At 37.4% G+C, this 25,757-nt stretch overlaps 1 long non-coding RNA gene across 2 annotated transcripts; it reads right to left on the bottom strand.

Moving 5' to 3' along the window:
* Positions 1 to 873: 873 nt before the first annotated feature.
* LOC115285405 lies at positions 874 to 9,788 on the bottom strand. Of its 2 annotated transcripts, none has more exons than XR_003905517.1 (4): positions 9,738 to 9,788; positions 3,369 to 3,490; positions 1,172 to 1,262; positions 874 to 1,001 (listed from the first exon to the last, which is right to left on the bottom strand). It is a non-coding gene; the product is annotated as an uncharacterized LOC115285405 (long non-coding RNA). The 2 variants fall into 2 exon arrangements; XR_003905515.1 differs by lacking the exon at positions 9,738 to 9,788 and adding an exon at positions 5,364 to 5,405.
* Between the last annotated feature and the right edge of the window lie 15,969 nt (positions 9,789 to 25,757).

Here is a 25,757-nt window from a genome sequence, read left to right as displayed (position 1 = left end):
TTTATTCTTAAGAAGAAAATTTAATAAGGCTTTTCTAGACTCAAGAAAAATTGGTTTTATTTTGGTTAGTGTTAATTCAAGACCTAAGTTGATTATCTTTCTGGATGTATTATCTTTGAACGTATTTGGGAATGAGATAATTCTTTCAAATAAGAGAGTTACTTATTGATATAAATTATTTATCTATGGTTTATCTTTACTATTATGAAAACAGTGGCAAAAATGTGACTTACAATTTGTGCTGTCTTGTTGAAAGTAAACCTGAGCCACACAAATCAATATATTTAAATCATAATTAAAAGTATATTTGAATCTGTATAGACATTTGTAATTAAATATGTAGAATTAAGAAAACGGATTCTTACTTAATTCATTGTCCACAAATGACACAAAGTTTAAACAGCAATTAAGTGGTTAAACCTTCATTACTTTCTTCCACATTTCTAGTTTAAGCAAATTTTTACACAAATATTTAAACTTAAATAGATATTTTAATGGGTATTAGTAGGTGTTAAATTTGTTTTGTCTTCTCAAAAATATACATTATTCATCGTAAAATGTCCTTTTTCTATAAGGGAAAATATTGATATATTTAATCACACACTACTGTGCTGCATGACTGTCAGAGTTATAAGATACTGAGTTTGAGATGATTAAATGAAAGCCCTTCCTGAGTTGCTATGGTGTGAAGACCAGGAGGAAAAATTATTTTAATGGACTTGCAAAAGAAATGTCATGATGTCCCTGTTTCTGGCCAATGTGGACATGTTTTCTGCATGGACCTTGCTTCAGTTTGCTAGGGCTGCTATAACAAAGTACCATAGACTGCATGGCTTAACCAACAGAAATTTATTATCTCAGAGGTTTGGAGGGTAGAGTTCCAAGATCAAGGTGTCAGCAAGGTTGATTTATTCTGAGGCCTCTCTTTGGCTTTTAAATGCCCATTTTCTCCCGGTCTGTTCACATGGTTCTTCCTCTGTGCCTGTCTGTGTCTTAATCTCCTGTTCATATAAGGACAGCACTTATAAGATTAGGGCCCACCCAATAATTTCATTTAATCTTAATTACCTTTTTAATGGTTTCATCTACAAATATAGTCACATTCTGAAGTACTGGAGTTTAGTATTCAACATATGAAATTTTGGGGTTCATAATTCAGCTCATAACTTACCTTGGGCAAGAAATGACTTTCTGCCAAAGGATTTTAAACATCTCTACCATTATCACGGTAGGCAAGACTGTGAGGACAATGGGAATGTTGACTGTGGGAGAAAGAATACTGCTTGTGATCAACAGGAACAGAATAAGGAAGCTTACATTAAAGAATGCAACAAAACCTAGACATTTCTTGCAACTAAGGAGGCTGGCAGCCACCATTTTGGATAACATATTAAATGGAAAGAAAGTGCTAGAATTAGTCCTACTAACTTAAGGCACAAGTACTATTGGGTTCAGTTACTTGTCTGTGTGCCAGAACTCCCAAATGGTCTCAAGAAGATACAGAATAAAATATCAGGTGGCAAGTGCTCCGGCATTCCAAAGTGAGGCCCCACACACTTATGCTAGGCCTGCAAATGAAGAGGCCCAGACATAGCTTTGCAATCCTTGGATAAATGCCTTCCTCAACCTTGAAGGTTGAGCTTGGGGATTGGAAAATTTCTTAGGAGAGGCTTGTACTTGTTTAACAAGGGATGGGGGGAGGGGGTATTGTGCTTTACCTCACCTGAAACCAAGCATGAAGATCTTGATTAATGATGCCTGCAGTTTGAAATCACAGTGGACTAGTATCACATTCATACTTCCCTACTCACGTTCTCCCCTCAAAAAGTTAAGAGGCAGTGGGGTGCCTGGGTGGCTCAGCCCGTTGAGCGTCAAACCCTTGATCTCAGTACAGGTCGTGATCTCCCAGTTTGTGAGTTGTGCTCATAGTTTGTGGGGACAGCATAAAGCTCGCTGGGAATTCTCTCTCCCTCTCTATGCCCTTACCCCACTTGTTCTCTCTCTGTCTCTGTCTCTCTCCCCAGGTAAATAAATAAACTTAGAAAAAATGTTAAGACGCAAGAGGCTGGCTCAAATGGCCCAAGACTGCAAAATTGGGTGCTGCATTAGGGAAGTAACTGCACTCTCACTGTTAACAAAATAGGCCAAGGTTATAGGTTTCTTTTTCTCTAGATCTGAGCCAGACGCAAAAAGGAAAGCTGCCCTTGGCTGGTCTTAGACACTGTCCAAGAGCGTAAGACATCTTGAGTAATGGGGGAGAGTTCAGAGAAGCATAACACTACTCCATGGAAGAAAGAGTTAGCTTTACATATCCACAGGTCCAAAACGTGCTATGCATCTCATGACAGTACTCGTCATATAAAATCTTCCCACTTTCATCAAGTGCAAGTTAGGAAAGGAGAGGAACTTATACTCAAAACGTTATTCTGAGTTCTATTTTATATAATGTACATTTTAATTGTATAAATGAGCTCAGGCTCATAACTAAAGGTGAACAGAGAGCTTTTATTTTTCAAGTGTCTGGAGATAAGTTTGGAGGCCTGCCCAGGATTTCACTCAGGGATAGAAAAACTGAAATAAAATTAAATTCTGTTCAAGCGCCTGGAATTGTGGGACTCCTCTTGCCGGACTCCCTTCTTGCCTGATTGTTCATGAAACCTAAAGGGCTAACATATTTCATGGAGGTGAACTTCCATATTCTTGTGTATTTACCTTGTGTCTCTCTCAGATCTGTTCCATTTTGCCATGACTTCCACATGTTGTGACAGTGAAGCCTTCGCCCTCTGCAAGGCATGAAGTTTGGCTAGGCTCTATTCCCCAGGAGAAGCCAGCATGATGGTTTGAAGGTGAAGGATTGCACCCTGTTCATGCTAGTTTCCCTGAAAGAACTTTTCAATTAGATTGAAACCTGTGGTCTTATGTAATTTTTAACAACACACATAGACATCATCACCATCCGGCTTGCCACGTTTTGTGCTATTCCTGAGAGTCCACCAAGATGCCTGTATTGCTGCCATTCATTCCAGTAGATCAGACAGGTTTCCCTTAGCTACCATTCAAGGATGGTGGTCAACACCCCGATGTTCTCGGCAGTGGTGCAGTCATGTGAGCCTTGCCCTACCCTTCCCATCCCTGCCCACTGCTCACAGATTTTATGGAGAAAGGTACAGAGGGAATGACTTTCTCTCAGTTTTCAAGGAGTCACTCTAATACATCTACTTATATTTTTTTAAGTGTATTTATTTTGAGAAAGAAAAAGAGAGCAGAAGCAGGGGATGGGCTGAGAGAGAGAGAATCCCAAGCAGGCTCCGCACTGTCAGTACAAAGCCCTATGCAGGGCTCAAACTCATGAACTGTGAGATCATTACCTGAGCCGAAATCAGGAGGCAGATGCTTAACCGACTCAGTCACGGAGGCACCCCAATGCATTTACTTATTAAGAGCTGGAACTTGAGTTTTCTCCTTTCAACATCAGGTATTTGCAAGTTTCCTAAAATAGTAAATGCGCATTCTATTACAAATAGCCCGAGACAAACTATGACCTGTTTGTGACTGGAAGTAATGCCTTGAAACTTTCAGAGAGAAATCTAAATTAGATCGAAATAGAGAGAATGATCTTAACACTGGTTAAGGATCATCAAATTTCCTTACTGGGAAACTGAAAATAGATTTGGGAATTTTCTAAATATCATACACACAGAGACACACACACACACACACATCTATAGGCATGCTTTGTTTAACTGTAGATTTTTCTCATTACATCATCAAAATGCCTTCAGTTTCAAAAAATTCATTCATCAATTTTGTACAGTGGTAAGTTAAAAACTCCTTGAGGTGAAATTTCTACGACTATAAGAATCAAACTTTTGTACTAAAAGTGGGCAGAACCAGGTAAACAATATGCATTATAGAATAATGTCTTCAAGAGGTTTAATTCCACCCAGTATTAACATAACAGACAAATAAATTCCATGGTCTTAATTGTATATTTTAAGCTAGAGAGCTTAATTATGACTGGCAGATGAGTTTTTCCCCTAAAGCAAGTATATTTGTAAAAATATTAAAAATCCTAAGGAAGGTAGACAGCTATCTAAATTTGCACACCATCTGATGAATATTAAATGCTTTGAAAAGATGGGATGAATCTACACCAAGGCCTAATTGATCTTGATTGAACACATGAAAGTCTTCACCATTGATAGAATTGATTTGCGGAGTTCGGACCATTACCAGTACATAAAAACCCTGGTAAGTCATATTCTCTAAGCAACGATTAGTTCCTTTTCCCTCCCTTTGATATTTACTGTATTATAAACTCAACATGAGAACTACAAGAAAACAGGAATTAATTAGCAAAAATAAGTGGAAACAATGTATAAAGCAATGCCTGGGACCAGAGTGCCTGAACAGCATCTTGAATACTCCATATAAACAGGATTTTCTTTATGTGACTTTTCATAGCTTTTAAAAATGAAACAAAAGGTTGGAGTTTAGAAAAGGGAAAACCTGGGGCAAAATTGTGCTGTGTTTTATTCTCCACATTAACAGATACTTTCCGGAAACGAAATGACAACGAAAACAGTAAAATGCATTTCCCGAACCTCAACATCCCTCACACGGTAGATGCTGAGGCAGAGGCAATAATAAACAGGCAAAGTAGAAACGTGTTAGGAGACAATATCTAAAAAGGGAAGTAGGCAAACAAAACAATATTCTTGAAATATTGCATGCCGTGTCACATTTTTTTTCTTTATTGAAAAATTTTTGCGCCCTGAGAATCTCTTATGAAATTCATCACATTATTTTTGTGATGGCGGCAGAACAGCGATCCTGTGATCACATTTTGACAGACTTCAGTAGCACGCAAATAGCATTAACACGAGACCCTTGGTCTAAGGCAGCTGACTATGAGGTACCAGACAACACTAATCAATCAGAATTTGAGTTCCCTTTGTTCCGACAGGGCTTCCTAATACAAGCCATCAAAAGTAGTTTAAAACTTGATGGTCCTGCTGCCCTGTTTTTAATAGAACAGGTACATACCTCAGCTGCTGTCTTTTCCTTTATTGAAAAACTGACAAAGCATTACGCAGTGCATCTGCCTTAAATATTTGAAGCTGACTATAAAACATCAAAATGTGTGGTAATAAATGCACCAGTGATGATGTTCTGTGAGAAGAAATATGCATAGAACTGTCAAAAGTAAAAGACAAAAAACAAACCAAAAATAAAAACTAAGAAACAAAAAGCCATACCACACACCACACACACACACATGCAAACACATAAACACACGTATATGCACACAAACCAACCAACCTTGAGGAGAATTGAAGTTAGAAAAATAATCTTTTAGGCACCTGAGTGGCTCAGTCGGTTAAGCATCTGACTTCAGCTCAGGTCATGATCTTATAGTTCATGGGTTCAAGCCCTGAGTCGGGGTCGGTGCTGACAGCTCAGAGCCTGGATCCTGCTTCGGTTTCTGTCTCTCCTTCACGCTCTGCTCCTTTTCTGCTCATACTCTATCTCTCTCTGTCTCAAAAATACACATTAAAAAATAAAAAAAAAAGAAAAATAATTTTGCTAAAAAGTCCAGAAATTTAGTTAAAGGAAATCTGAATTGAGTGTTGGGAGACCTGACTTCTACTCCTTTGAGAGCTATGACCTGGATAATGTAATCAAGTTGCCAAGACTTTCCAGCTTTTGGTTCACATTTAGAAAATAAGGGAGTAGTCTGGATGATTTCCCAGATTTCTTCCAAAGCCAAAATCCAATGATTTTTTTGGTGATTCACAATTGTTAGAAAGAAGACATGTGAGTTCACATTCTTCCTTAACAATCTTCAGATGAGAATAAAGTTGTATTTTTTTAACTTACAGAAAATATAATTGAAATACAGAATAGCCACAACTCTCTCTATATGAATTTTTTGCAGCTTTTTTCCAACACCTGATAATATTTGTCATTATCAACTTCTACAAATAAAATATTCAATACCATCAAAATTACAATCAGACTTTCAAGTACTCATGTGGCCTTGAAGCAGATGAGTATAGAGTTTATGGCAAATTATTTGCTTAGACTTAATGGCCCTTAAAAGAGGCTCTGTAAATATTAACTGACCTTCTATGTGCAAGGAACTGTTCTAGAGTTTAATAAAGTGCTAAACAAGACAAGCAAATGATTGTTCTAACTGATCTAACATCCTTGTGGAGAATAATAAAGAACAGATTAGTAAATTAGTAAGCCGATAAAAGAAAGAGTTCCTCATGACGGTAAGTTTTATGAAGAAAGTAAATCGAGCCAGGTGTGTGAAGTTGGGAGGAGGACAGTTATTTCTATTGATTTCTCATTTCTTTTATGGGAGGCACATTTTGACTTCTTTATTATGTGATTAACAGACACAAGTTAAAAAAAGAAAAGGTCAACCTGGATAACCAAATACCTATTTCCACACTTGACTCAGAGACCAGTTAACCCAGTGGATATAACTTCTGTGTTGCTCGCCCTTGTCCTCCACTACTTTCCATTTATATTTAAGGCTGGAATTTAAAATATCAAAATGGATCTCTAGGGTAAATTCTAGAGATAAAATTTACTATTCAATTAATGCACTAGATGATGTGAAATATTTAACATACACCAAGGATCATGATTAATATTAAGTTGTTATATTTTTTATTCCTTTTCCATGGACTTGTGGTACTGAGATGGGGTGAGTTTTGAGGTAATACTACCACTTTTTTAAATTTGTTTTTTTCTTTATTAGGTACTTCTTCATTTGGAAATATATTAAGTGATTAAGAGAGATTGTAGGTAAAGACAGTGAAAATTATTGAAGTATTAGAAAATACACTACGGAGAGTCATTTCTCATATGGAGAGAGACTCCAGGCTTCACGTGACACAGGCACCTCTGTGATGATTGGTGAAACAAAAAGCCCCCTAGATGGTTTGCAATTCTCTGTTTTATTCTATGAGTAAAAATGAGGTTTTCCAGGTTATAGGCCCTTATGAGCCCTGCCTGTTATATGTTGGAACTCTGAAATCTCTAGCTACACTTTGGAAGGAGTGGGCTTAACCCTGGGCATCTGTGCAACTTCTAGCTTATTAGAGCTGCAGGTGCAGCTCACAAGTCTGAGCTAGGTACTCTCCTGAGTGTAGTTTTAATTTCAAGGAGAATTAGTAACTTCTACAATGGCATTGGGAAGGATAATTATATTTGGTCCAAACCTGAAGTCGAATCCCAATTCTAAACACTTATATTAATAACTAATATTAGTTGTGTTTTAGGCAAGCACTAAATATTACATGTTGTTTCAATTAATATTTATAACAATCCATGCAGGTAGGTATTATTATGATTAGCACAGAGAGATTAAGTAATTTATTAAGTGGAGAGTTGTCATTTAAATAAAAAAATTTAATTTATTTTCAGAAAGAGAGAGCGAGAGAGAGAGAGAGAGAGAAAGAGAGAGAGAGAGAGAAAGCATGAGCAGGGGAGGGGCAGAGAGAGAAGGAGCAAGAATCCCAAGTAGGCTCTACGCTGTTAGTAGAGAGTCCAATGCAGGGCTCAAACCCATGAACTGTGAGATCATAACCTGAGCTGAAATCAAGAGTAGGATGCTCAACCAACTGAGCTACCCAGGCATCCCTTAACTTCAATTCTCTTGTTCTTGGTTACTATGCATGACAACCAGTATGTTATTTTATTTTCCTGAGAGTCATGGGTTGTTTCCTCATGTGAAGTAGGAATAATAGTATTTCTCTCTCCTTATGTATATGATTATAATCTACCTATTCATACAAACACATCTCTCTAGGTCTCTGTCTTTATATTTATCTCATCATTTAGCACAAAACCATAGTTCATCTTACCTGTGCAAAGTGCCTACTCTAATGTTCAGCTGAAGTCAGAAAGGGAAGCAAAAAGTAGGAATCCATTAGTGACAGATACTTTTGGTTTAGTTTAGGTCTGATGAATTTAATGAATTTACTTAAGACAAAGTCAGGTCTAACTTCCGATACCTCACACAAAGGCTGGACTATAAAAATATCATTACCAACCATTTACAAATTCCTACATATTCATAATTTTTGTTCATGCTAATAATAATGCAAAAACAGTTGTTATCACTTTTTAAAAGTGTGGAGATTGAGGGTTAAAGAGGTGAAATGTTTTATGCTAAATCACACAGAGAGTGACAGGAAAGGTTTGTTTGTCTGATTGTAAGTCTCAGATACATTAGTGAAACATATCACCTCTGCAGCATATAGATCCTAGGGGAGACCCCATGATTCTTATCCCCTGATGTTCATGCCCCTTGAGTATAGATGGGATGGTGACTTGCTAATAGACAATAGAATATGTCAAAAGTTAAGGGATTTTGCAGTTTGTAATTCAAGTCCTAAATCAGTTGATTTTATATTAATCAAAAGAGAAATTATTTTGGGTGCACCTGATCTAATTATACAAAAGCCCCTCAAATAGAGACTGGGCCTTCTCTGAACTGAACGATTCTCCTTGTGGGCTTGATGAAGCAAGCAGCCATGTTAAAGAAGCTTACATGGCAAGGGACTGTGGATGGCCTCTAGAACCTGAGAGAATTCTCCAACAGTCAGGAAAACACCCTGAGACCCTGAGTTATTCAACTGCAGGGAAATGAATTCTGTCATACAACTTAACTAGCTTGCAAGTAGATTCTTCCCTAGGCAAGCCTCCAGATGAGACCACAGCCTGGCCATTACACTGATTATTGCCATGCTGAGAAGAGAACCCATCCAAGCCACAAACAGATTTCTCATATAGAGAAATTGTGAGATAATAATGGGTGTTGCTAAGTTTGTAGTCATTTGTTATGCAGCAATAGGAAAATAATGCAATACTAGAAGTTTTCTTCAACTAGTATGTGGGGAGTATTTTCTATGTATAAAGTACTATACCAAGGCCATATTAAATGCAAAAACATTAAGTTATTTTTCTAGAATCTCAGCTTTCAAGAAAATCATAGCTTCAAGTAATAGAATCATGGGACCCTTCAGTTTCTTCTAGAACATTCTATTGGCCTTTTTTAGGACTCGTTAATAATCAAACATGGTAGGTAGTGGTGTCTATTTTCTGAATTTTTTCTTTTAGGTTTTAATTTTAATTCCAGTTAGTTAACATACAGTGTTCCATGTCGGGGCCCATCCAGCCAAAAAGCCTGCGGAGGTGATTTCACTGTGACGGCAAAGACAAACAAAGGGTAGGGTGCCCCCTCTAATGAGGAGACCAATCAGATGCCTGTCTGGCCGTGTCCCCAAGGAACTTAGGTGATGCTTAGCCGTAGCGGACTCAGCATTGTGACTTACGATGGGAAACTATTCTGATGCCGTCATCGACCATGTGCCATTCACCATGGTATTGCAGATCAGGCCCACTCAGACTCTGTAGGCTAATGGGGACCTTAAAGGTGCCCACCTGTGGAGCCACAAAATCGAACTCGGTAGGCAAGCCAAACCAAGTCATACACTCACTCACACACACACACCAGAGGCTATTACATTCCCTCCCACAGAGGTTTTACAGACAAGACTAAGACGTTTAGAGAAAGAACATATAACTGGGCAATCACTACTAGATTACTCACCCTCCTTGTTCTCTATCTCCACTCATAGAGGGGCCCGCAGCGCCCTGGGTGAGATCCTAACCAACCCGAAAAGGAGCAGAACTATTTCAGGAAATATTCCACTTACCTTTGAAATGCCTTCTACTCAAGTCCCTGTTCGGGTGCCACTCGGTGTGGGGGACCAGCCCACGCACCAGAGTCTAAGGGTCCCTGAGTAGGGGGTTGGTGTTGGCGAAATATCTACAAGAAAGAACACAGACAACATGAATGGTGGAAGAGACCACACTTTACTGTGAAACTTAGTGTCTAATATACCATAGGTGATTATATCTTTCTTTTAATGATTACATTGTTTGTAACTTCTTAGGAATCACATGTTTCAGAAAATATCATTGTTTTCATGGAAGAGAGAACAGAAAATTAAAGACAGGGATGAAGTACAATACAGAAGATCGAAAAACATAATTTATCACTAAATATACATCAGCGGGGGTCTTATTTTGCATATATAGTGTAATATTAACTGAAGCTTATGACAAGGCTATTTTTCTTTAAAGGTTTAAACAATAGTCTGTGAGTAAGGTGCCTCTAACTAGGGAGGAAGTTTCAATCAGAAAATCTGCCCAATTACTGAAACCACAATCACCAAGAGGTATGACTAATAGGAGAACTAACCCCAGTCTCTGATCCACTTAGGTCAAGCAGTCAGGTGCACACATTTTCAAGCAGGGAAGCAGAGTCCCAATAGGCCACACAGCACTGCACCCCAGTCTCCCAGGACCTATGTCCTTTTGTCCTGATCCTCAGATGGGGGGAGGGCCAACCGTTATCCAGGGTAGCGCCTTCCTAGACAAGGCTAGGGACTTTGCGATGACATACGCTCCCCCCGGAGGCTTTGGCATCACAGTGGAATCCCCTCCGCAGGCTTTTTGGCTGGAGGGGCCCCAACAGTTCCATTAGTTTCAAGGGTACAATACAGTGACTCAGCAATTCCATACATCACCTGCTGCCCCTCACAAGGGCCCCCCTTAATCCCCATCGCCTATTGAACTCATCTCCCTGACCGACATCTCACCTGGTAACTGTCACTTTATTCTCTGGTTAAGAGTCTGTTTCTTAGTTTGTCATTTTCCCCCTTTTGCTCATTTCTTTTGTTTCTTAAACTCCACATATGAGTGAGATCATATGGTATTTGTCTTTCTCTGACTGACTTATTTCACTTAGCATTATACTCTCTAGCTCCATCTATGTCATTACACATGGCATCATTTTATTCTTTTTTATGTCTGAGTAATATTCCATTGTTTATATATACCACATTTTCTTCATTCATTCATCAGTTGATGGACTCTTAAGCTGCTTCCGTATCTTGACTATTGTAGATAATGCTGCTATAAAATCAGGATACATGTATCTCTTTAAATTAGTACTTTTGTATTCTTTGGGTAAATACTCAGTAATGAGGTTACTGGATTATAGGGCAGTCTATTTTTAAATTTTTGAGGAACTTCTATACTGTTTTCCACAGTGGCTGCACCAGTTTGCATTCTCACCAATAGTTCAGAAGTGTTCCTTTTTCTCCACATCCTCACCAACACCTGTTGTTTCTTCTTTTGTCCATTTTAGGGATTCTGACAGGGGTAAAGTCTTATCTCATTGTAATTTTGATTTGTATTTTCCTGATGATAAGTGATGATGAGCATCTTTTTATGGGTCTGTTGGCCAACTGAATGTCTTCTTGGGAGAAATGTCTGTCCATTTTTTAATTGAGTTATGTGGTTTTTGAGTTTGATTTATATAAGTTCTTTATATATTTTCGAGACTAACCCTGTATTGGATATGTCATTTCCAAATTTCTTCTCCCATTCTTCAGGTTGCCTTTTAGTTTTCTTGATTGTTTCCTACCCTGTGCAGAAATTTTTATTTTGAGGTAGTCCCAAAAGTTTATTTTTGCTTTTGCCTTCCTTGTCTCAGGCAACATATCTAGAAAAAAAGTTGCTACAGCTATTTCCTGAATTCTAATGAGGACTGAACTAAGAAAAAGACCTTCATATAAAGAATAATAATATGGATATGTTTTTTTTTAGTTCATATGAAAACATAACCAAAGATATCCAAATTGAATATTTTATGATAACTTCAAATTTATTTTCAGTTGAACAATATAGCTTCTGAACTAAAGTATCTCTTGAGTTTCTTTTTAATCTTAAAATGGTATCACTTTTTATAGCTATTGTAAAATAATTCCTATGTTTCCTGATTTTGAACAACATAGTCCATAAGTTGAATGAATAACAAGAGATAGAGTAAATTCAATACTAATTTATATGAAATTATATTAGAAGGAATGTTATTTTGATTTCAATCATTGAAATCTTGGGGAAAAATATTTCCAAAATAAATTCAAAGGTATACAGTATTAAATATCTTATCATGATCTGAATTTGTGTTTAACTGTCATGAGATTTTCAACACTGATTTTCAAAATTTTTTCATGCTATAAAAATTAGTTAAGCCATACAGGTTATTCTTATGTGGTTATGTTATTTTGAAAACTAAAAAATTTTTAATGTTTATTCATTTTTTAGAGCATGGGTGTGCACGAGAAAGAGAGATAGGGAGAGAGAGAGAACCGGCAGGGGAGGGGCAGAGAGAGAGGGAAACACAGAATCTGAAGCAGGCTCCAGGCTCTGAGCTGGCAGCACAGAGCTTTGATGTGGGGCTTGAACCCATGAACAACGAGATCATGACCTGAGTCAAAGTCAGATGCTTAACTGACTGAGCCACCCAGGAGCCCCTTATGTATGTTATTCTTATGATATTCAGGGCATATCAATTTAATCTCCAGAGGAAACATTTAATTCTTACATTGAAGCAATTTTAGATCTTGGGTTTTCGAGTAAGAACTGCAGAAAATAGTTCCTTATACTTTGTTAACCCCAAAATAAATACCTCTTACAGGAGATACCACATTTAAAAAAATCTTTTCTGAAATCCAGGTGCTACACAGATAATATTAAACATAAGTATGCTCAGATTGTTTGCCTGACATCAAACAGAGGAAAAATGCAAATTTTGTTATCAATAAGAGGTAAAAATTCTGAAGTGAAATTATGCAATAGTGGGCACACAAAATATAAGATCTCAGAATAATGAGACAGACTAATTATAGAAACACAGATTTCACCCACTTTTAAATCTTTAACTTTTTGTTAACTCCTACCTTATGTATTCTTAATAAAAACAAAATATAAACAAACAAACAAACAATACTCAGGTAATATCTCATTTTAGTGAAACATTTGTGTCTTTAATCCTATCTCTCAAAGAAAAAATTTCCCCCCTCACTTCTTTAGTTGATTTGCACTGAAAATGTATAGCAAAAGAAAAAAAAAATTTCCCTCTTAATAAATAAAGAAAACTGGAAGGAGGCTTTGAAACAACAACATAAAATTTTCTTTGTTCTAGCTAGCCAATCCTAAAGCAAAGCAAAACAAAACAAAACTCTGAACCCCCCCAAAAAAAACAACAAAAGAAATAAACTAGTCAGCAGTACAGCTTACTCTCTTTTTTTTCTAAGTCTGTCACTACTAGTAAAAGTAGGAGACTTGATTTCCTCCATTTAATGGATCTGTTCATAAAAAGCATATTTTCCCAGTAATACTCCCGGAGAGCTTTTTGCCTCAAATATCCCATCTTTTCGAATCTCAGAGCTGCAGTCCATGTGTACAAACACGTACCATTGAGAAATTTCATTTCCAATCAGCTCTCCTACTAATAGGGTCTGTAGTCTCTTTTAAGGTACCAAACCTATTAAAATAAAGGAAAATAAAGAAGGAAGTGAAATGAACATTCTTTTCCTTTCAGTTTATCTACATTTGAAAGATCTCTCTTTCCATGCAAAATACATGAGAGAAAACATAGGTGTTTGGATGCCTTTCATTATCTTATGGGGTTTCTGTTTTTTGCTTTTTTTTTTTTTAATCTTTATCATTATGCAAGTTTCTCCATGGATCTGTGAGTTACTGTGTTTTGCTAGTTAAATCAATAAAACCCTATATTTGAAAAAAGAATTGCATTACAGTGTTGTCAATAATGAATGGTTATTGCAAGAAGGAGCTCAGAGAAAATAATTAAGAGGTGGAAATCTTTTAAGAAACTTCTGCAAACCAACTGTAGATGTAATCTATTTATCTAAATGATAGGCTTACACTGTATAGCAGCTTTCAGCCAAATAGATTACTAGGCACTTAACAATTGAGACAACTATACTCATGAATGCATAGTGTATTCTTTCCTTTCTCTGAGGTTGTTTTCATGATGAAATGTTGGATCTGATGAATAAAGTTTAGTATGGATTCTTTAGGCAAGAAATATAAAAGAATGAGACAGTTAAATTACATCAGAGTGGTTCAATATGCACATCTCCAAAACTTTGAGATCTTCAAAGGATAAAGCTAGTTCAGGGAATAAAAATGACTGCTTATTCTTCTGTTAGGTCTCCTCTGTTGCAACCTATTGCTTGACATATTTACTTACTTCTACTGCCTCACCTTTTCTTTGCTTCATGCAAAATTCTCTTCATTTGACACTTTTTCAGTCAGAAGAATGAGAAGTTTCATTCCATATGGTTATTATAACTTTCTCTTCACCAAACCACGACTGTTTCTAGTTTTCTGGGGGTATCTTGTTCTTATGTTTTATAAAATTCAGCATTCCTAAGATCCTGCTTTGGACCTCCATCCTCCATATTAATAGAAACCTATTCTCTTCACTCATTTTTTATAGTATAAAAATGAATTTCTCTACATGTGTCATGTATGTTGTATGGAAACTTATGTAGTTTTTGTGTTCAAACCAAATTGAATTTGTAATTAAAATAATTTCAGGGCCTGTTGTTGCTATGTGGGCATAGTTTAATTGAAAATGGAATTGGGTGAATAAACTAAAAATATCTGAAAGATGTGTGTTATTCAGAGAATGATTTGTTTAGGACAGTGGAAGAAAGCATTAAGAAGTAAGTGCTGACTCTCCAATGAGAATATTAAGACAAGAGAAGTTTTTGAAGTGTACTCTGGCATAACTGGTAAAGGAAGTATGGAAGTGAATTATATTCTCAAAAACTGACTCCATTGGACTGTTATTTGAGTGTTGTCAAGGTAAGAGTGTAGAGTTACACACTGCTACTAAGGACTGAGGACTGACCTTGTTCTGGTCAGATAGAAAAAGGAACAGGGCACAGCCTTTGCTTTTAATTAATTGGTATATTTGAGTTTATATGGCTACTTGTAATGAAAAAGAAAAAGAAGAAGAGTTCCTTATGGGTTTCAGTCACACAAAATAAAAGCCTATTACTAATGATTAAACAAAGAGAGGTAAACAGTATATCATTTTTCTGGCTAATTTACAGTTTGTGACTTTAAATATATTTTGATAGTAAGGCAGGCATCATTTTAATTCTAAACTTGGAACCTTCTAGAAGGCAGAGTAATAAACAAAATTCTCTCAGGGCAGGTACATGCCTATTTTATATCTTTCTGACTTTAAAAATTAATTGGCTCTTAAAGCATGACATTGGATATATCTCCTTACCAGAGCAGTTGAAAGGGATGTTTTAAGGATAATTTGAAATTACAAAGGGCTTCACAAATTAAGTTAATTCTCCCTTGCAATAGCCTTTCTGGGTCAAAAAATATTGTCCTCTTATAAGAGACAGTTAAAATTGAGATGTATTTTGAAACAAATAATAAGGGGGGGGAATCAGGACTAACATTATATTAAGCTTTCAAATTTGTGTTAAAATCTCTTCTTCCCTATGAAAGATAACACCCTTCAAAGTTATGGTTTCCTAGGGCATGTACCTTTTGTATCATCATCATCATCATCATCATCATCATCATCGTTGTCATCAACATTGCCATCAACATGTTTGTGGTTATTACAACACTAGTCACATTAACATTCCATATGGAAATACTCTTAGTAACACTCTCCAGATACGGGCAGGATATGATGGATAGGCTCCTTCTAAATAGCCTTCTCTAAGATAGTCTTTCTTTGTTCTAGCCTTTGAGATGTCATCCAGAATTTGAGCTAAAGAAGCACTGAGTAGTATAGCTTCTTGTTGAACTCTGTACTTAATTTTCTTCTCTTTTTTTATTTTCTGAGCTCTAATTATGGATTTAATTTTTTATATTGTTTTGCATAAGTGACATTAGGATTCGTCCTGAGGCCAAAACAATAGGTAATACTTAGCTTATAGTTTTTTTAGTTAAAATCTGGTACAAAAGAATGCTTTTACAGGAAAGTCTTATATATAATTTTGTTATTCTAGCTTTTTTTCTGTTACATTTTTTGAACTATATGGTTCAAGTAATTTAAAAGGGTCCCTTTTTGTGTATTCTAAGTTTAAGAATTTTGTATATGTTTACTAGGAGGAATTAAGGAATTATTTATTTGGTTTAGTTGTTTATTATAGAAACGATCATAAAAAGGACAGTATTTATTTTCCAAACAGATTAATAGTGACTGTATTGAACTTTCAGCACTATGACCAGGGAGGAACGAAGGTTAAAGAGGTCCTCCAACCCTTTTGTGTTCCAGAAAGGCCTACCGCAAAGAACCATACCTTCCCACATGACTTGGACAAGATCGGTTTACCCATGACAGGGCCAGACACAGACTCTCCAAATTCCCATATCTTTTTGTCCTCTAAATGATTAGCTGAACTGCTTGTCCTGCTGACCAATCAGAACAAAATATTTGTTAACCAAACTTTGGTTGGTTTCTTTCTTTCCCCCAGGCCCTTAGACATTGGTGCCTCAGCCTGACTCATCCTAACACCTTTATTAACTCACTCTCTCAAGCTGTTTTGGGGACCCAAGGGTAAAACATCTTCTGATTTACTATGGACTGTACTTTCATCCTGCTTCCCTTTTAGCCTTATTTACTCCTTATAACAGAAAAACCCTTTTTGTCCTGAATTTTGAAGCACTTGCTGATCTATTATCAGAGCTTTTTCCCATTGCTTTAGACCCCTACCCATATTACGATAATTTCTTGCCTTCCCTTAAAATTTTTTTTCCTAATAAAGCCTTTCTTTACCAATGTCCAGGGTTGTTTGTGTTTGACATCTGTTTTTTGTTAGGTAGGGATAGCATTCAGCTGGTGCTTAATTATGGTAGGTTAAATTAAAGTAACTAACATATCTATAGCAAATTATTATCAGAAGAATTAAAACATAAATTACTGTACCATTTATAAACACATTGTCTTTCAACTACCCTTATGTACCTTGCTTCGTGACACTGGACTTGGACTCTATAGACCGCTTTGCCAGCCGTCCAAATGCTAAGCTTCACCAATAGAGAGCGCTCGAGAGCTCCTGCAGGTAGGTGATAGCAGTCGGAAGATCTTTCTTTCCAGGTTTAAAATCTCTATTTTTATTATTGAGCCCGGGATTCTAGGGGCTATGCAGACAAGCTCCAGCTATGTTCTCAGATCATGTTCATCCTCCAGCAGCCCTTCTGGGGGCTCCAGTCTGTCCACGGCCTGACAGCTGGTTACTTCTACAGACTGTTGTCAGCCAGAGACGTCTCACAAGTTATCTTCACAATTCGCAGGCTGTGAGTTTTGTGCCAGCCATGCTCCCTTTCAGAAGTCCAAATCTCAGTGTTGGCTGGGCTGTGGTGTCTCCTAGTTCTTAGTTCTCTTATTGTTACTCATCCTCAGTCTAGAGGCAGTGACTGCTTTTTTGTACATGACTCTAGATTCCCTCAAAGTCCACTTGGGTTACTTTCAGCAGTTAACCACTTTTTACTGGTTAATAATTTTTATATTAAATTTATCTTTTCTCATAACCAGTTTAGTTTCCATCTCCTAACTGCCTTGACTGATAGAATGAGGGAGTGATAAAATTTTCTACAAGTATTTTTGTCCTCAATTTTCAATATTAGTGGATTCGGGTCTTAAGCGTTCATTCAATCTTATCCATCTCAGTAAACATAACCAGTCAATAAATCATATGCCCAACTGTTCAGTCTAGAGATCTGGGAATCATCCTGACACTTCCCTTTTTCTCTTTCCCTAAATTCAGTTCAGCATCAAATCCTGAATATGCTTTTCCCAATCTTTCCTCTGCTCCACCATCCTACATAGGCTCGTAAGTGGTTCCCTTTCTGGTATGATTTCTCAATCAGCTTATATAGTGCTGACAGACTGACCTTTCAGAATACAAATTGGATCATGTCAATTCCTAAAAAAATATTTCAATGGTTTACCATTTCACTTATGATAAAATTAAAATCCACTATATATACCTATAGGCTATTACCATTATCTGACTACTGACTACTTCTTCCCTCATATTACCTTTGCACTATCTTACCCTCTGTCTCTCTTTGGTATAAAAAATTTTTTTTTTTAATTCGGGGCAAATCATAGTGTTATTTTTGGGAGTCATTTAAAATGTCACTGAAATTCACCAGTGTATTTCCAACCACACACATTATTCAACCTAAGTGACAACCGTGGACAACTATGTCCTACGCTGATCATGACAAGTACATGACAACTGCTGCCTGGCTTTCAAAGATTGTAAAACACCATTCATTGTGAGACACAAAAGAAAACGAGGTACAATAAAATGTGAAAAAAATTGTGTTTTATACTAATAAAATACTATATATAATAGTTTATTTAATTACCTCTTTAAAAAATTTTTTTAATGTTTACTCATTTTTGAGACAGCACAAGAGAGGTGGAGGGGCAGGGGTGCCTACCTGGTTCCGTCGGTTAAGTGTCCAACTTTGGCTCAGGTCATGATCTCTGGGTTCCTGAGTTTGAGCCCTGCACAGGGCTCTGTGCCACAGCTCGGAGCCTGGAGCCTGGTTCAGATTATGTCTCTCTCTCTCTCTCTCTGCCCCTCCCCCACTCATACTCTGTCTCCCTTTCTCTCAAAAAAATAAACATTAAAAAAGAAAAGAGGCAGATGGGCAGAGAGAGAGAAAGAGAGAGAGAGAGAGAGAGAGAGAGAGAGAGAGAGTCCAAAACAGGCTCCAGGTTCTGAGCTGTCAGCAGAGTCTGACACTGAGACTCAAACTCACAGATGGCAAGATGATGACCTGAGCCGAAGTCGGACACTTTACCTAATGAACTACCCAGGCACCCCTGTATGCCTCTTTTTTTTTTTTAAGTTTATTTATTTATTTTGAGAGAGAGAGAGAAAGCAAGCAGAGGAGAGGCAGAGAGAAAAGGAGAGAGAATCCCAATCAGGCTCTGCACTGGGCTCGATCTCATGGTGAGAAGGAAGACCAAGAGTAGGTCGTGGGGCGCCTGGGTGGCTCAGTTGGTTGAGCGTCCGACTTTGGCTTAGGTCATGGGTTAGGTCACCATCTCACAGTTCCTAAGTTGGAGCCCAACATCGGGTTCTATACTGACAGCATGGAGCCTGGAGCCTGCCTTGAGTTCTGCATCTCCCTCTCTCTCTGCCCCTTCCTTGCTCATGTTCTGCCTCACTTTCAAAAACAAACATTAAAAAAAAAAATTTGGTCGCTTAACTGACTGAGACACCCAGCTACTCATCTTATGTGGTTTTGGTGGGCCATTTAGTTTCTAGCACCTAATGTGCTTTCAGGCATTTGGGGTGTGTTCCATAAATATCAGTGAGATAAATAAGTATGTTCAACATTTCTAAGTACTTAGTTATAAGATTCAAGATAATTTTTTTTCAAAGGAGAAGAAAATGGTGGCTGTTTTTAGCCAACTTGATTAGCCATGCCTCTGTGGTTAACTTTGAATAACAGAGGTAGCTTAAGTGGGTACACCCAAGCCAGGTACCAGAGACCCCCCCCCCCCCCCCCCCCCCCCCCCCCCCCCCCCCCCCCCCCCCCCCCCCCCCCCCCCCCCCCCACCCACCCCCCACCAAAAAAGAGAGTCTGTTAGTCTCATTGAAGCTTACCTCCAGGGGGCAGTATTTGGAGGCATTGGTTGTTGGGAGACCTTTTCCTCACGGTATTTTCTCAGCAAACCCCACAAGCTATGACTTTAAACTGCAAAGACAAACAATATGTTATATGGGCTACAAAGCAATAATTAGAGATTGAAGCTTTTGCTTTACAATTTTAGTGTTGAGCATTAAGTTAACATATTAAATAAGCAGCCAAAATGGTTATTCTACTTCATCTTATTATTAGCTCTATTTAGGATGGAAGAAAAAACCCTGTAGAGTAGATAACTTACCGTATTTATGTGGCCTGCCCATTAGTTGTAAGGCCACTCCCATCTTTCTTTTGGCACATGACTTCAAATCATGTCTCACTTATTAATTATATATGCTGACTCTGGGCCTTGACTTCAGGAGCCATTTTGCAAATTCAGTCACAGAGAAATGGTGAGTATTTATTGATTAACAGATAAATGAAACAGGGGGGCTCTGTTTTCAATGGTAATATTGGTTTTTTCTGAAAGGGGTAGACTAAACTTTGAATGAACACCACGCATCCCAAGGTCAAAGTTAATAAAAAAAAAGAAAAAAAAACTTGTATGTGGGTGCTTTATTGTGGAGAATCCATTGGCACTAAAAGAGTATAAGAACTTGGGACACCAGAGGAATTTCAAGACGTTAGAAGAACAAGGCTTAGGAAATTATTTTAACTCTGGAAATAGGAGCAAGCACTGGGAAGTAATAAGGAGTATAAAAGAGACATACTTACAAGGAGGCAAGGTCACTGAAGCCACACTAGATCTATCTGACAGGCTAAAAATACAGACTTATTTATTCATTGGAAAAATACTTCTTTAGGGACTTGCAATACCTCACATTAAAGGGGAAAAAAGGACAAAAATCCCTGCTCTTTATAAAACTCATATTCTAGCAGACATACTCAGAACTTACTCCTTTTAAAATGATATTATAAAGACAGCAATATGTGAGTTATTACAGGGCTGAATTGGGTCAGAGAAACTTAATAGAAAAGGTGTGACCCCACGAAGTAAACTGAAGTGATGCTCCCAAGAAAGCCTGGATCGAAGGAGGGCTGAGATTTTCCCTATTAAACTTTAGGCATGAAGTCCATAATTATAGCACCAGGCTAATCATTCATTGAGGAATGGTACATCTTAACATGGTAAGAAAAATATGGGATAGGTCTGAAAGGAGACTGAGAAGAGTATTGTGACTTACCTTAGGATTTTTAGATAAGTTTCAATATGACACATATCCTTTGATAGTACACCAGGGGAAGGTATGTAGTTAGGACTCCAAGGAAAGGCACAGAGAATATGAAATATACTAAAGGGAAACCAGGCAAGGCCTTGACAGAATCTAATCCTGGGTTAGTTGAATATTTAATATTAACCAAAATGTAAACAATATTATCTTGACCAAAAAGCAAAGGCAGGGGGAGTACACACAGAAGAGAAGAAAAGGGACGACTTGAAAAGGTTAAAATGCTAAGCCGACCTAAAAGAAGAAACAACAGAGAAAAAGAGGACACTGGGGATATCCCATCAAAGCAGAATTGGCAAAACAAAATGTTTCTGTACTATTTTTTAATGTTTCTTTATTTTTGATACAGAGAGAGGCAGAGTGTGAACAAGGGAGAGGCAGAGAGAGAGGCAGACACAGAATTGAAACAGGCTCCAGGCTCTGAGCTGCCACCACAGAACCCAATGCAGGGCTCAGACCCACGAACCATGAGATCATGACCTGAGCCAAAGTTGGCCACTTAACCAACTGAGCCACCAAGGCGCCCCCCAAATTTTTTTATGTCCTTATTTTATTTTTTGAGAGAGAGAGAGAGGGAGACACAGAATCAGAAGCAGGCTCCAGGCTCTGACCTGTCAGCACAGAGCCCGACACGGGGCTCGAACCCACGGACTGTGAGATCATGACCTGAGCTGAAATCAGCCGCTAAACTGGCCACCCAGGCACCCTCTCTGCCACTATTGAAGTACTAGAAATTATTCAAGGCATGGAAAATGGAAAAGTTATCAAAAGGAAACTTGTGAGGTAGATTTATGGCTCTCTTAAGAATTTCAGTACACAAGTTTCAGAAGGATCAATTATACTTTGATTCAGGATTCGGCCGATGTTACTCTTCCAACTGGGAATATATATATATATATGTAGTGAGGAGAAACTTCTTTAGTAAGCAGATTCATCAGGGTAGGCATTGATTGGAGCAAGAAGCAATGGTAAGTGGGTTAGAATGCCAGATGGGGAAGCAGGGACCTTACCATGCAAGACACAGGGATGGTGGGCATCAGCTCCAAAGACCTCCACGTTTTACATGAAAATGAGTCATTATGAGTGTCACTTTCCAGGAGTCCCCACCTTCTTTCTCCACCTCCTGACATAGGGTAAATATGGTCCCATAATTGGCCATTTATTCTATTCATTGATACTAAACTAATAGGTAGTGAGCTCCATCAGTCTTCACAGACTAATTTATGTCCTGTTAAGGTGGAACCAAGAGGATTTTTCCTTTATTCACATGACATTTGTGGTCTGAATCTTCTTTGGATAACAGGAATTTTGGTCAATATTAGCATAAAGATAATACTAAGAATATAACATAATGTTGCTTGTGAACACAGGAATTTCTTTTGTTCTTTAAAATTTGTGGATATTGGGCTGGCATTGCAATGACAAGAGATGTCTAGTAACTGTTCAAGACCCTTTTTAACAACATACATCTAATAGTAATGTTAATTTTATTGCTTATTCTTAGTATGTGTCAGCACTGTTTTTTTTTAATTTTTTAATGTTTTTTATTTATTTTTGAAAGACAGAGAGAGACAGTGTGAGCAGGGGAGGGTCAGAGAGAGAGGGAGATACAGACTTTGAAGCAGGTTCCAGGCTCTGAGCTAGCTGTCAGCACAGAGCCCAACGTGGGGCTCGAACCCATGAACCGTGAGATCATGATCTGAGCTGAAGCCGGATGCTTAACTGACTGTGCCACCCAGGTGTCCCATGGCACTGTTTTTTAATAGCCCTTATAGTTTAAAACACAAATAGATTTGGAGTTCAATGAATTCAGCTTTAAATCCTAAGGTAACTTTTTTCCATTTCTGGGAAAAACAGTCTAGAGAATAATTACCGGGGATTCCATAGATCCCTCTGGCTGAGAGTGAGCAGTAAGAAATTGATGATGGTTATTGTGAACTTTATTTCCTGAGTTTTTAGTAATTTTAAAGTGGAATGAAATTCTGGATGTTTTAATTTCTTCTTGGGCATTGATACAGGGGAGAGGAATTAATAGTATTTAAATATCAGATATTTAGATATTGTGTCCTTTTAGGAATTTCTGCCATCATTGAGCAAATTTCAATCAAATTTCTAAGAAGCTGTTATCAGTATTTGTGACAAGATATAACATTAGGATTGGAATTATTGTAGGAAGGAATTTTATTTTATTTATTTTATTTTGCTTATGAGGGCAGTGTGGCCTTGAAATTAATTTTGTGTAATATTTTGACTTAATAATTTAATATTTTCTTCAGGCAAAAGCTAAACCATATCCGGTGGTCTCCAGATGCTATTCACAAGAGCTGTCTCTGGTATAGGAAAATTAGGAAGTGTGAGTAGGAATAGCCTGAGAGAATGATGGTCTTCTCCACCCAAGGGTACAGCCATATCCCAGTTTTTAATTATAAAGGGTTAATTGTTAAGACCCATAGGTTAAGAGAATGCAATCTGGGCAGTGATAGAGTGCAATTTATTTCCCTATAAATCTAGTTCCTGGAGAAATCATTTATTCCAGCCCCTGAGAGAGAACAGTATTGCGAAGTTAACTTTTGCTTCTCTTCCAGCCTCCTAACGCTTCCCCCTGCTAATTGCCTAAAGCAATCTAGGAGAAAACAAATTGGTCAACATGATAATTATTTTTGAGGCCTGAGTCTCAGTTACTAGTGTTTGGAATATTGGCATATTGGGTGTATCCTGTCATGTGTTTTGTGGATCTTGTTATAGTTCTCTACTTATTTTAGTTTTAGATTTCCCTCAATTTTGTACTTGAATCAATTTTAGGTTTATTATATGAATGTTGGTATTTGCAACATAAACTTAGGCCAATTTTAATACCAAACAGCAGGATATTAGTTGGAAAACCCAGGATATCTAACTTCAGTGCACTGAAGGAACAACTTTAAAAGTAGTGTGTCAAGGGAGAATATGATGAAGATTCCACAATTGATGAAATGCTTACGTAAAATATGATAGTGTATATAAATAAACTAAAACTTACTTAAACATAGAATGGGATTGGAAAATAATAACATCAAAATTTTACCAGTGGTGGTGTAATTGAACTAATGTGAGTTTGCTCTTTGGTGAGTCACAGATAAAACAGGTAGACTTGTCACACAAAGTAAACCTTATCTGTGGCAAATAAGGAGATCATGAGGAATAACTTCCAAAGCTGTGACTCTCTGAGTCTGAGAAGTTGATTCCTTGAGTGGTAGCTTTTGTTTCTGTGGGGATGCTATGCCCCTTCAGTCTTTTGCCTGAGTTAAGAGATAAGCTGCAGGGGGACCTAGGTGGCTTAGTTGGTTAAACGTCTCACTTCATATCAGGCCATACTCAGGGGTGAATGGGTTGCTTTTATTTAGGGTTAGGATGAATATTTGGATAGGAAAGCCTTGTCATCATGTGTGGAGGCAAGCATAAAGTCATGCACGGACCTTAAAGAAGCATGCCCATACATACATTGTATACTAGATAAATAAGGCTTTGTGTTCCTCTTTGGGGGAAATTTTAATATTATGATTAAGTAAAGGTAATTGTCACTCCATGGCCAGTCAATGTCGGTGTGAGTTGGGGGGTGAAGTACAAACTGGTCTGGGTGGTCTGAGTTGTTATTGCTTGAGTGGCAGTTTTTGTTTCTGTCCAGGATGTTATGCCCCTTCAGTCTTTTGCCTGAGTTAAAAGATAAGCTGAAGGGGAACCTGGGTGGCTTAGTTGGTTAAGCATCCCACTTCAGCTCAGGCCGTAATCTGACAGTTTGTGAGCCCCACACCCGGCTCTCTGCTGTCAGCACAGAGCCCACTCTGGATCTCCTGTCCCTCTCTCTCTCGTTCTCTCTCAAAATAAATAAATCAACTTTATTTTAAGAAATAAGCTGGAAAGAAGAACTTAATGGAAAATGTGGGACAAATGTTAGTGAGTACAAGCAGGTAGGCAGGAAGGGTCAGGTCTTAAGGTCCAGTTGGTAACAGGGGTATCTGGATATATGACAGTATCTAGATGCATGTGATTTTCCTACAACGTTTTTTCAATGTATTTTTACCTTAATTATTTTGTACTAAGTATTACATTTATAACAAGTCAGACTTAGAATTAATCTAAAATTAGTGTTTATTATAAAAGGGAAATGAATGCATTTAGGGATCCTAGTGATTTACTTAAAAATTATAATTCATTATAAACCATTTATCTTCTGGCTGTGTTTTCATTTCATACTTAGGTGTGAAAAACATTGAGCTTGTTAAATTAATTCCCTCTTGTTGGACATGTAATTTTAAACACATATTATCCCCAGTTAACACATATTATCAGATATTTAAGTTGTGCCAAATTATTTTCATTTAACTCACTGGGCAATTGCAATGTCTAACTCTTTAATTGGAACTAAAATTTTTAAATGAATTAAACATAACTAGTACAGCTTAAAAACCTATGCTTATATCTTAACTCTACAGAATGCAATGTTTTTGTTTTGTTATTATGATCCAATTTTAGGAACTTAGGTATCACGGATACTGATAATATTGATTATAGTAATAATCATTATAGTATTTGTCACCAAATCAATTGGCCTTTCCTAAAAACACTTTAGTTTTCTCTAGCATTTAATACTATTGAAATTTTCTTGTGACTCTCTCTCATCATTACTTTAATATAGTCCTACCATACCATGCTTATTTTCAGTATCTCTATTATCTCCATCTCAGTTGTTATTTTCTTTCACTTCTACTTGTTCTTTCTCCTTATTTCCTTCCACCTGCTGTTTCTTTTTTGCTTTCTCCTCTTTTTTTCTGATTATCTTGTTTCCTTTCTTTAATGTTCTGCTCCTATGTCCTCTTCTCCTCCTGCTTTTGTTGTTTTTCCTTCTAAATGAAGACAATCCTTGAATTTCTAATCTTCATT

This window comes from Suricata suricatta, chromosome 1, assembly GCF_006229205.1.
Source record: "Suricata suricatta isolate VVHF042 chromosome 1, meerkat_22Aug2017_6uvM2_HiC, whole genome shotgun sequence".
NCBI lineage: Eukaryota > Metazoa > Chordata > Mammalia > Carnivora > Herpestidae > Suricata > Suricata suricatta.
This window is presented reverse-complemented; position numbering and strand designations above follow the sequence as displayed.